We start from the raw sequence: 13736 nt of genomic DNA on the forward strand, positions 1-13736 counted from the left end.
AATAAATAGCATAACATAACATAACATAACTACTCGCTGGGACCTTCAGGTGGACTCTTCTCATGTGTGCACTTCCGCGTAGAAAGTGCAACACTTCAATGTACCTAACACCCTGCATAACCACCATGCTTGCCGATGCAGCAGGTCTGTGTAACTGTGAGTGTAGGTTTATAAAACTACAATCACACTACTGTCTGTAGTTAGGTTACAGACAAATTTTCAGGCTGTTGTTTGGCAGAAGGCTCCTCCCCCTCCCTATAACCCCTCCCCCTTAGCACTGTAATGTCTCTGGGCTCTGTCTGGACACCCCTCCCCCTCCATGCCAATGTTCAGCTGCCTGTTCTCTACCACTCATTGGCTCTGTGATTCTGTCTCAAACCTGCTCCTCCTGCTGCAGGGTAACTACAAGCTGCAGCACATTTTCTTTGAGTCCTGCATATCCTCCATACTAACCGACCTAAAACATCCTGCAGCGGTTCATATACATACCTTGCCTGCTTTTATCTACCGACTTCAGCACGGTGACCAACAGGATGCTTTAAAAAAAAAAAAAACCGGGTGAACCACTCAGACTGCATCTCTGGACTGCGCGACCGTTAGTCGTTTAACGACCAAACCCCCTCTCCCCCGGTCGCAACGTCAGCCGTTGGAGTTTTTTTGTGCGTGCGCGAAAGGAGGAGGAGTCTGTTCGCGAGTCAGAGGGGGCGCGGAGCAGTCGGTTGAATCCGCGAACACAACAGTTGTTGTTGTGGCACAGCTCACTAGTTTCCCCGGTTCATCTTGAGAACGTGGACTTGATGCAGCACTCATAACGCATCCCGAGAGCATCGGCGCTTCACACAGGGGGTCCGTAAGAGTTGGTTTGGACACCAGCGGGTGAGGAGGGGACCGTACGGAACGAAGCTTAAAATCGCGGGAACGTCGGCGGACAGCGTAGAGAAATTCGGTGAGTCGAGGTACTGCAGTTAGCATGCTACCCAGACAGCTTATTTGTACTTTTATTTAATAGCAGTGAATGTCATCCTTTATGGAACTTGTGGTTCTGAACAGAAACATTTGATATGAATTAGGGGAAAAAATCTGTTACTGGTAGTTGGCTGCATACAATGCAACAGTGACCCCTACAGACCGGGATTACAGCAGACATGCATAATGAAAACCCTGTCAGCTAGCAGTGTCAGTGTTCGCTAAATGAATAATGGTATATTGATACTGTTTTGGCTTTTTTAATCGATATCACGGAGTGAAAACATTTTATTTGCAGCTTTTATTTACAGACATTTTTAAAAAAAAATTCTCTAATGGCTTATATTCGATTCGTTTTTTTGTGTGCTAGAAAAGTCGTTTGCATAACCAGTCTGGAGTCATAACATCCGTGTATGCTAGCATTAAACTGTGAATTGATTTGAATGCTGATATATCTTACATTTGTTATTCAGGTAGTTTTTTTTAAATTACATACAGCATATATTTTAGAACATTTGAGCTTTAAAAAAATTACATGTCTATTCCTTGATTTCTGATAAACGTTGTGAAACAAGTCACCTTTATCTTTAGTTATATAAATCAGCAGTCCCCAACCTTTTTTGCGCCACGGACCGGTTTGTGCCCGACAATATTTTCACGGACTGGCCTTTAATGTGTCGCGGATAAATACAACAAAATAAAACTAGTACCGGTAACGAAAAAAAGATTTATTCATAACACAGGTGAAAAGACCCAGGAAAACCGAGTTAACGATAAAAACGATAACAAAATAACGCTGAAAACCGATAAAAACCCTGAAAACCATACATTTCACACCTGAGCCTCAACTCTTGCGACCCGGTACCAAACGACTCACGGACCGGTACCGGTTCGAGGCCCAGGGGTTGGGGACAGCTGATATAAATAATAGTCGCTTTACTATCTGCTGATTGAAGAAAGAGTTCTTACATCTCATCAGTAATCAAATACTTTAAGTTTGCTTCCCAATTCAGAATGTGGAAATGCACACTTGTGTCTCTGATGTTTTTGTACCTCATTTTATGGCTTTTTAGGTAAAGTTCTACAAAGTCAATGTAGCAACTGCACCATGTTGGTGCTAGGAAGCAGCGAATATAATCAGCATGTTGACATAACAAAAAGCTTTGTGGCGTCCGTTATTGATCTTCTGTGGATGCTAAATGAAAATGTGGCTTTTATTTTAAAAATAATATCCACAAAAGTTTTTTAGCTCTTACTAGATGGTATCCCTAAATTCACTGCTACAGTATAATCTTTTTAACTTAGCTGTCTAAAGTGACTAGAAGTGAGTAGGAGAAAGCTGCATTCCTCATATTGAGCAGCTGAACCCGCCCCCTCCCCCTCTTGGTTTAAAGTGGTACAATCCAGTAATTTTCCATTTCACTCTCCTAGGATGTGGGTGTGGCCTAAAGTCAATGATCAGACAAGAGTTGAGCAGGTTTTGGTTTTTTTACCTGCCAGTGACTTTACTTGAAAACTGAAATCTCCACCTTTTATGGTTTTGGTGGAAAGATGGAAAGATGTACATGATCATTACACTGCACTAAAGATCAGACACCAAATGTCTTGGGCAATTTCTCAGTTTTCAGTGCTGTAGTCTTTCATCATATTTTCCAACATCTTACATATTTTAAAAAAAAAATCAGTTAATATAAAGTCAACAGTTTCATATTTGCTTTTAATTTTTTGAATCATGCCTTGTTTCTGGTTTCACCTCCCCCTCTTCACTTCTGCAGTGCTCACATGGTGCACTTGTAATTCATTACAGAGACTGTTGTTTCCCTACAGAACAGGAAGCAGCCCTTAAAGGCACAACCTATTTTTGTGTGTGTGTGTGTGTTTAAAGTTATATTTGACTTTGCTGTAGCTATTTATTGTGCTTTTCCTGTAATCCAGGTTTTTGCAATTACTGTAATAGTAATATGCTATGCTACAGTTTGTAGTTTTACCTGTGTTCGCTTTAAGATTGTATTCAGTTTGGATGTGTGTTTTAACCGGTGCCCTTTCGGTTGCAAAAAAACAGAATGCTCGATTAAGCCCTAAACTCCGCACGAAAATGTTTAGTGGTCAAAATAAACTTTTTCCCCCCCCATAGATCTCTGTAGAACCAGAGGTTCTTTTTGCAACCACAACTGTCACCCTCTGGTGGCCGTCAGATAGAAGCCACTTCCAGGTTAGCTTCGTATATGTTAGAAATGCGTAAAACAAAAAATGTCAGCTAGCAGTGGCAGTGGCCAGTGATAAATTAATTACTTTCTAATACCATAGAATTGATAATATTACACTGGCAAATTTTTAAAATTCTGATTAATATGACATTAAATGTTAAAACAAACAGCAAAAAGCTACTTAAACATTGTCACTGTTTTTGTTCGTAACAAACTGTTTCAGGTGGGAAAAACTACAAAAATATAATGAATTTTCTCCCAAATTTCACAACTGGAAATGTACATTTGTGTCTTGGGTATGTTCATACCTCACTTCAAGACATTAAAAGCCAGTCCTACAACATCAGTGTAGCGACTGTGCCGTGTTGGTGCTAGGAAGCTGCAGACATAATCAGTGTCCTGCAAAGGTGGTAATTTGGGCGAGGGACAAAAAAAATGACAGATCTTAATGTGTAGTTGTTTATCTTGAGATAGAAACTAATGAAGAAAGTGCCAAAGTAATAAATGGACTATGTCACTCTGTTTTGTGTCGTTGGATTGGCAGCTTTACTGAAGAGTTAGCGATTTAAAAAATAAACTTGCAGAAATCGCTGTAGCTTATCAAACTGCAATCTAGATAGAGCCTTCAATGTGATAGAATAGAAAAATATAATGGCTAATGTGAGTAAGAGGCAGCTGCACCCCTCCCCTCTTGGTTTAAAGTGGTACAGTCTAGTAATTTTCCATTCCACTGTCCTAGGATGTGGGTGTGGCCTAAAGTCGATCTCATCAGACAAGAATTAAGCAGGTTTTGTCTTTGACCTATCACACAAATTTACTACAAATGAGAAATCTCACTTTGTTTTTGGTTTTGGTGAACTGATGCGCAGAATAGATATAAGGCCAGCGGAGTGATTTCTGAACTGCATAAAATATCAGGCACCAAGTGGTTTGGGCAATTTCATCTGTCTTCAGACTTGGAGTCTTTCATATTTTCCAACTCCCCGTTATAATGTTATTGATAACCGTGTCCATAGAAACAGAGAAAATTAAGAGTTTAATATTTGGTTTTTACCCTTTTAGAACATGGTATGGCCTTGTTTTTGGTTTCACCTCCCCCGCTTCACCCAGCGGCAGTGCTCACATGGTGCACTTGTAATTCATTACAGTCTTTTTTTTTTTTTATCTGCAGAAGAGGAAGCAGCCCTTAAAGGCGCCACATACATTTTTCAAAAGCTTTCTTGTAGATGTTATATTTGACTTTGCTGAATTTATTTAACTTCTTATACCGTGTAAGATTGTCTGTATTGAGTTTTATAAATTAGCAATTTGTAGAGCTAGCTTCATTAAGATTTTAAGATTGTAAATAAAAAAATATTTTGTTTTGTTTTCTATCATTAAAATCGAGACCTTCTGGGGAGCTCCATGTGGAGAAAAGGGGGAGTTAGTGTGACAGCAGTCCTGGTTTATACATGTTTGCTACCAGATGTAAGTCGGCACTGTGCAGCTGTTGGCTCATGACAACTATAGGCCAAGAGTTTTTGGCCTCAGTGATAAATATGAGCAGAATTTGATGACATAACTCAGATTCATCTGAAATTTTAATGTGTATATTAGACAAGGGCGTAAAGTGCCATTCAGGTAGGCCACATCACTGTACCATGTCACACAGAGCATACTTGTATCTTGCAGCATTTTCTGTAGAGAAATAATTAAAAATAATATATCACATTATATAACTGGTCAAGTGACAAAATGCATATTGATTCTCAATACTCTCAATACGTGCCACTGCTATTGTGTGACATTATTTGTTATGTATCTTAAATTCTTACAAAGCGGTGCACTTCAACATGAAATGGTATTCATGTTGGTATATCATAGTAGTTATGGTTAAAACCATGTCACCATGGTTATTTATTGAAATTTAAGCTAATTCTTAATAGATTGATCAAATAAATCAAATGTAGAAATATAGAGACATAACTGATTTGTCCACAATGAAAAGGCAAATCAGTTTGTGTGTTTCTCATTTAATTACAGATTCTGACATTTACATGTTATGTTATGAAATTATTCTTATGGAAGTTAGGTCAGGCGTGATGCTGGCTTCCAGTACTGTATTTTTAACTTTAAATAGGAAAAAATTTGCCCTTGTTTGTGAGATTTTGAAAGCATGCCAAGTCTATGAGAACCGGTTTCAGCCAGTTGGAGCCGGTTCCTTTGCTTTGGGCTGAAAATGAGAGAGATGAGAAATGTGATCTAGGTTCAAAATTCTGTGTGCTGGTTATTCGTCGTTGATGTCTTGTTGTGCTGCTGATTAGAAATCTTGGTTGTTTCAGATGTAATGTTGTACTTCACACATAATAATGATGATGATAATAACAATAAAAAAGTGGTCAGGTTTTACACAGATTTTTATCCTATTAAAATGAGAATGTTTGTGCTTAAGACATGCTACACTTGCGTATTTTCCAGCTTCATATTTTGTTGTGGCTGTTTGTAATTATTTAATCCTGGTAGCTGTCTGGTAGCAATATGAGTACTAAGGGGATGTTACACAGAAGAGCAGTGATGTGGCAAATAAAGACTGAAATATCAGGAAAGTTATTTGTAAAATTACAGAAAAAATTGACCTTTTAACATTACCTAAAGCACTGAATCTTACAATAGTTTTCAGACTAGGCGACTAAAGTCTTTCTCATGTATTCAAGTTACCTGTACAGGCCTCCTAGCTATATTTCAGTTATTTAGAAAGTTCAGTTGCTGATACATAGGGATATGCGCGACTACTTAACTAGATGTATAGATGTTACTCCCCTTGCTAATAGACATCAGAAACACTAGTTGGCTAGTAGGGCTGCCACAATTTGTTGACATAATCTATGACATCGACTATTAAAAAGTGGTTAGTCCATCATTTTATTGTTGACGCGTCATATACATACCACATAAATGTGTTTTTGTAACTGCAATACACTGCAGGAAGGTATGGGGGCAGTATCACATTTTCCATCTGCAAGACTGCACTCAATATTAACAAAGAAGAAGTGTAGGCGAATGGCAAAGCAGGAAGACGGAAGAAAATGGAAACTGAGATTTTAAAAAATGCGAAAGCATTTCACAGAAAACAAACTTAAATGCAGACTGTGCAAAGTAGGGCTGCCACAAACGATTATTTTGCTAGTCGACTAGTCACCGATTATTTTTGCGATTAGTCGACTAATCAGATCATGCATCCATTGGACGTAAAACGTACAGCTTATTGCACTAGCATGCATCTGCTCTTGTTTAACTATCATTAGCTTACAGCTTTAAGTGTTTAAGGTATGTGCTAACTAAAAGTAGAGACAAGATGATAGTTTATTAAATTTTAATGAAATTTGCAGATTTTTTCGGTGGAGCTTAATTAGAGCTGGGCGATATGAGATTTTTTCATATCACGATATGTTTTTTTCATTTCAGGCGATAACGATATCTATCACGATATAAGCCAAATAACTATATTTGTAAGATTTAAATGTGCCGTTGCTCACAAGTAAAATGTGAAATAATCAGCAGCTTGTTTATATTTAAATATTTATTTCCCATAATAAGTTCAACAGGGTAGATGTACTTAAGGAACATGAGACTTTTTCAGATAAATAAAGGCAAATATTGCAAACTACACAAAAGGCAGCTGCTAAAGCGTTTAAGTTTCAAAATAGAACAAACGAAACAGACTAAATTGTCAATTCCACTTAGAAACAAAATATTAATTCTAAAAATAAATCTTAGTTTGTTTTACAGAAGAACAGACAAAACTGACTAACTTTTGTCAATATCAAATAAACTGAGAACTAAAAGGAAATTCTCAATCTCTCCTTGTTGTATAGCTTAGCTTTTCAAACAGTTTTAACAGTTACTTTAGTCTGACAAAAGCCGAATGACGAATTAGCGCTTCCAGTCAGAGACTGAGGCTACGTCCACACGTACACGGGTATTTTTGAAAACGGAGATTTTCCTTTTTCGTTTTAAAAAATAATCCCGTCCACACATAAAGGCAGAAATGAAGGAAAACGCTGCTATGAACATGCCAAAGCAGCAGGTGGCGCTAGATTCCTAACCGTGCAGAAATATTGGCCAATCAGAAGTCTAGAAGCCTCGGTGGGAAAAAGTAAACAAAGCTGGGGCATAGAAGCAGAACCGAGTCGTATGTGTGGAGGGACAGTAACTGTGTGTGTATGTAAGCATTTAAACACTGCAGAGAGTAGAATTAACAGTAACAGTATTGTAGAAATTCATTTCACCGAAACAATAACGTGGCGCACAGTGTGACGCATGCACCAGTTTATTGTATTTCCAGACTTGCTTTCGGCACAATTTACAGTGCACGCTACTCTGTTTTTTGTCAGACTTGAAATAGCCGAAATACCTTCAAACTACGGAACTTCTATGGCTCTTCCGTTCGACAATCTCTCCGGCATTGGAACCATCATCTGTTTTCTCTTCGGTCACGCTCGGTTGATTTTTCTAGTCGGCACACTCATTTCCTCCATTACGCGCTGGCTCCATTACCCGCTGGCTGCTTCCCAAACAAACACACGTGCGGCTTGGCACTTGTGCTGTACGTAACAAGTCACGCCACGTGACGCTGCGGCTGTGATTGGTTCGGCTCTGCGCTACTTAATTTGGATTGGCTGACCTTTTTTTTTTTTTTTTTTTTTTTAAGAGGACAAGAGCGGCGAGGTCTATCGCGATAGCTTAATTTCTCTATCGAGTAAAAGTTATATCGCGATACATATCGTTATCGTTCTATCGCCCAGCTCTAAGCTTAATAATCTCAGTCGTCTGCTCCTTGCTATCTAAAATATAACAGGACACCGGAGTATATTCTCGAGCATCTCACACTTCTGATAATCAGTTGTCTGCTTGACGTTTATTCAGCTGTGTAAAAACTATAACTTTAATCTCAGCCAAACCGATTTACTCAGGAACAAAGAAAATACTGAAAAAAACCAAACAATAACATTTTAAGTTATCTAAGTGACTTATATATGTTTAACCTGAGTAGCGAAAGATGGCAGTGGGTTTGAAAACGATTTGCCGGGAGTCCGGTGTTCTCACCGGCTCTAGTGAGCCTTGAACCCGGGCTAGCTATCGAGCTGGTGGGTAACAGACGTCTCTGAAAACGTCGGAGCACTTTTGAAAATATGTGGTGTCTTGATACACTGAGCTGGTGTTTGAAGTTTACACAGCTACATTCTCGCCTGAAAATATGTTAAGTTTATTTTGTGACCCAGAAAGAATAATAAGAGTAATATTAAAACTAACTAGCTGCCGCTATTGTTGGAAACTGAGCTGGCATGCGCTATGAATTCTGGGACAGGGTTGGGCTACGAAGTATACACCCGACCCATCCTTCAAATCTTGGGAAATAAAGGACGCATTTGTTGGCGGCATTTGTCGGAGTCTTCGAATTTGGACAATCTTCGTCGTGTCGCTGTAAGGTAATTGGCCTACTAATGCGGGCACAGGAAGATGCGGTTCCTGAATTTGGACACAGCTACGATACCGGACACTGCTTCTTCTTTGGGGTTTAAAGGCAGCTGGCATCGTTGTACATGCAGTGCTGCCAACTTCTGTTTCAGTCCGTTATTACACTCTTAAATCCTGCTACTTATTCCTGCGTCTTTTGGGATCTTACAAAGCTTCAAACAACGCATCGACTACTAAATTAGTTGTCGACGATTTTGATAGTCGACGTAATTGTGACTAGTTGACTAATCATGGCAGCCCTAGTGCAAAGCGACAGCAGTAGTTTAAATGCTCATAAACTGCAGTTCATAAATATTTAAATCCCCAGATTTGATCTATGATATCAAATCTGAATGGGTCAGTTTTATAGATTTACGTTAATGTGTTGCGTTGATACTTAATGTTATAATGTTATGGCAATGCTTGCTAAGCGAACACCATTTTAGTTTTGTTAGCTAATAAGTGAAATGTGATAGTAAACCATTAAACAGGAGAAGCTACACTGTCTCCTAGTTTGGGGGTTTTTCCACACAATTGCAGCCGTAATGATTAGTTGGCTTTCCATTTGGTTTCTTAACAGAATAGATAAACATCTAGTCACCTAGTCAGGGTTTTGTGGTCTGTAGGGTTGTGTAATGTCATATTGTCTGCAATACCAGAATATATATTACATGATAAGTGTCATATCTCAATATCATTGCTGTAGCAAAACTATGGTTATACATTGTCTAGGTCATGCAACAAAGAGATAATCCCAGGCATGTCTGATAGCAAGAGCTGCCTGCCAGTCTCAGGTGATGATTTAATACTTAAAAAGGGAGCTACTTCAGCAACCTCCAATAAAGTAGTAGTGTAAAATATGTAAAGAATGTTGTTTCCACTGAAAATGGAAACAAGAAACTTGTTTCACCACTTAAAGAAGAACACACTGTCAAGTACAGCCAGATTATGAAGCAGGGGATGTGCGACCGAAATGTTAAAAAAAAAAAAAGACTCGACTGTGCATAACTGCACTCACTAGCTGCACTCCCTATGACAGAAGGAGCAAATGTTTGATGAATATTACCAATACTGTTACATGGTGGTCAAGGAATGCTTTAAGCAAACTGGTCAAAAAGCTTGAAGCAAGTTACAACTACCCAGGTAGAAAATATTTTTCATTGGCCACACTGAGCGAATTGTGCACTCTAGCCAGTAATAAAACTGTAAAACCTGTAATCTGTGTTCAGCTATTCTTTTCACAAACAGTTGGCACATTAAGTAACTCCCGATGTTTTATTTTGCATATTTTTACTGGATACCCTTCCTGATGCAGTCTCAGAGAGATTTGTGTCTCCTCCCTCTGACTACCTCCTCCAGCTTATTCAGGGAAACATCGAGCCTCTTCCAGGCCATCCAATAGACGTAATCTCTCCAGCATATCTTGGGTGTACGCCTGTGCCTTCTCCCGGCAGGTTCCTGGCCGGAATACCTTACCCAGGAGATGACAGATGTCTCAATGTGGAGGTGTAGGGGCTCTACTCTGAACCCCTCTCAGATGACAAACTCCTCACCCGATCACGAAGGGAAAGCTTATCCATGCTTCGGAGAAAGCTAATTTCCATGGCCTGTATCTGTGATCTCATTCTAATTTTGTTAACAAAAAGATCAGACCTAAATTAACAAATGTAAGGTGTTTCTAAACAACTATGCACCATCTTGTGGCAGGTGACTGCATTACATTTAGGACACAATCATTTCATGGGATTGGGAATCTATTAAAATTTTAACAATTTATTCAAACGACTAGTAACTCTGATAGAGAGTAGTGAAAACAGCAATGATTAGTCGACTACTATATATCTACTGAAGGAAATTTTGTCATAAGGCAGTTAGCTCGAGGGTCCATTCGGACACCCATGTGCCTTCTTGTTTTTTGTGACCATAGGGACTCATCCGCAGAAAACTTACTTTGCAGTGTACTAATTATACATGCTGCCCAGGCTGCGGATTTCAAAGAAATATAACAGGAATGGCTACTTAGCCGTCCGGTCTTCAGCTCCGCATCAGAGTATAATCATGATTAAAGCCTGGATAACCTTTTCCTTTTCCATCTGTTGATGCCTGAGAATTTCATCTTCAGTGAGTGAACATAAAGGTTGGTACATATGTCCGCATAACTGTCCATGTTGTGCAATTGTCCATGGACAAATTACATTACGATGCACCAACAACACATGGACTTGGCAGTGGACTTCAGGCTTGATTCCTGTTATACTTTAAAACATCCCTGAAAGTCAATAGATGACAGGTGTACAAACCAGCGTAATTCTGCAGCACTAGAAAATTAGCGACCGTGTTTCCTTTGTCAGAGTAACCAGGCCACTGCTGCAACGATTGCTAAGAGCATTAATCTGTTTTCTCCAGTCACAACAAATTTGCTGTCAAACGTGATTCTACTGCAGTATTGGTAACTGTGATGGAAGGCTCTTGGCCAAGGTGCTGTGAAAGATCACCATAGCCTTCCATGTCACTGAAGTTGTTGTGGGCTCTGTCAACCTAGTTAGTTATATTTCTCAGGAGGTGCATGTCAGGTTGTGTGCAAGGTTACAGTGTAGCATTAAAAGGAGTTTCTGGTTATGTCGTAACTTACAACGTAACTTCCTTCAGCTGATTCTGTTCCCAAGCGACCTAATGGTGTGTCCTTGGTCTATCTCAGGGACTTCTCGGAACACCTGAAAAACTTCATCTAGGATGTGTCAGAATAACCATCCAAGCCATCTCAATGGGCCCCTTTTGCATGGAGGAGTACTGTCCCTACCCTAAACCTCTCCTGAATGACTGAGCTCCTCATCCTGTCTCTAAAGCAGGAATTATACTCTCCTTGTCAGTGTGTCCGCTCCGATCTCAATTACATAAATTTTGAAGTCACATGTTTAGCATGAGGGTTTGTGTGCTTTCCTGTTTCACGTCCATGGAGAATTTACATTAAAATGCACCAACTACATATGCTCCTCAGGCAGCAGAATTCTAGCTGATGTCCAAGAAGTATAACAAGAATGACTTCTTGACTGTCAGGTCTCCAGCTGTCGATGTTCGCTTCTGCAACAGAGTAAAATCATGACTTAAGGGACAGGCCAGTCACCTGTTCAGCCTTGCAGGGTAACTTAAAAGCTATACGTGGGCCCATCACAGGAGGGAGCGTAGGGGTTTGGTGCTTTTTCAACTGGGAAGAGGTCTTGCCATTATAGTTTGAACATTTAATTATATGTGATATTTGATATGTGAATGTGAAATGGGTATGCTTGACCCAGCTAGGTTTGGTTCTAAATAAGAAGTAGAACTAGTGAAAGGGAAAATGTCTCCGCCTTTAATTTGGAGCACTTGGACTTTAACCACGTTCATAAAGGTGAGCTAGCCTTTACTACATTTACTAAATAGGCTAAGCCTAGGATTGTGCCATCGTCCATACATCATTTCAGTCAGTCCACTGAATCTGTATTGGTGTCTGCCAAGTGTCATCGAGTCTTCCAGCAAGAATCTGGAGCAAGGTAGGGTTGTTCCCAGCTATTAATTTCTTATCAGTCAAGCTTTAGATTTAGATTAATCCAACAATTTAAACACGAGAAAACGCATTCTCTTGAAAGTTAGTTGCAAAAGCAGGATTAGCTCTCTTACCTTACAGTTACCATTGTAATACTCGGTGTGCTTGTGGGTTGCTTCATGCCACCCACAAAGTACCAATATTTCACAAATATATTTTTCAGAAGTAAAAGAGAGAAATATATGGGAAAAAGTACTAGTACTTTACAAATACTATTATTTTATTGTAGCCTAGCCAAATAGGAATACTTTGAGACATTGCTAACAAATACATTTGCTATAAATACTGTCAAATTATGAAGCTGGCTAATTTATGTTAACATGTCAACAAATGCAATTGAAATGACCATTTACTGCTGTGGGTCCAATGAATGTTAATTAGAATATGTCTTCTCCTTTTATACTTAAAAAGAGTCTTCTGTTTATACAAACCAGCAGGGAGGGGAGAAACAAATATAGTTCTTTTTAAAATAGAGTGGTATTAAACAGGCGTATGTGGGGAAAGGCTAGCTATATTAATTACAAAAGGCATTCTCAGGCAGTCAGCCATTTTGTGCTCTAGCATTCACTGCAGCCCATCAAAGGAATAGAGTGGGGGATGGAAAAGTGTCAAAGTTGCTAGCTTGTTGACTTGTCTAAATTATCGAGTCAGGAAATTTTAGCTGTGTCCTGCAAAGTTTTTCACAGAAAACAGTGTGTGAGTTCCATGGCCTCTTTATGCTTGAATGTCTGTTTTTAGACAGAGAGGAGGAAGCTGTTAATACTGGATTTGTGAGTCCTTAATTCTGGACTTTATTACCACGCAGCAAACTTCCGAGAAAACCCACTTTTAGACATAAACAAGGATGAGTTATTGCAGAACAGACAGAAGTAAAATTTGATCAAAAAGCTTAAGGAGAATGAACAGGTCTTTCAAAGCCAAGGGTAAAATATCTGCCTCCACAAGAGGACTAGAACACACAACAAATCTTTTCCTGTTCAGCATAGACTTATTTAGACCTGAATATGTAACTATAGAGTCTGAATCATTTAGGTAGGTTTGAAATTGTAATTTATCTTTATAGTTCCCTCCCTTTTTATGAGAACCCCCCTACTCCTGAAATGGTTTAGTCCATGCCTGGCTGTAAACCTCCAGAGAGCCGACTGCAGGTGTGGGGGAGGGGTTCGGTGCTCTGTTGTCAGGCTGTGGCTCTGACTTTGTGTGCTAGCTGTAGCTATTTCATACAATGTGACCTAAACTCAAATTATTCCACACAGCCTTCAGACTCTTGAAAAAATAAAATGGAGCAACTACATGCAGATGTTTTGGTTCTGCAGTTAACCAAAAGTGTGGGGTTATTGTTTTTGTTTATTTTTTGTTTATTTAATGCCTTAAAATTAACTTAAGGTCGACTTTATTTTGGTGGATGGTGTACTTCACTTTGTATTTGTAACCATCCATAGCATTTTTCTGTAGTCATTACACAAACCCCGCTCAGCTTGCCT

The 13736-nt window shown here is 39.3% G+C and overlaps 1 protein-coding gene across 5 annotated transcripts in view; it reads left to right on the top strand.

Moving 5' to 3' along the window:
* Window positions 1-321: 321 nt before the first annotated feature.
* atf7ip (activating transcription factor 7 interacting protein) overlaps window positions 322-13736 on the top strand; it is a 31679-nt gene continuing 18264 nt past the window's right edge. For 2 of the 5 annotated variants that reach the window (XM_080881606.1, XM_080881607.1), the window contains exon 1: window positions 322-946. The gene's annotated coding sequence lies outside the window, so the exon portion shown is untranslated. Of the gene's footprint in view, window positions 957-13736 lie in introns of all 5 variants that reach the window. The other 3 variants (XM_080881604.1, XM_080881603.1, XM_080881605.1) reach the window with 3 other exon arrangements.

This window comes from Rhamphochromis sp. 'chilingali' (assembly GCF_963969265.1).
Source record: "Rhamphochromis sp. 'chilingali' genome assembly, chromosome: 4".
NCBI lineage: Eukaryota > Metazoa > Chordata > Actinopteri > Cichliformes > Cichlidae > Rhamphochromis > Rhamphochromis sp. 'chilingali'.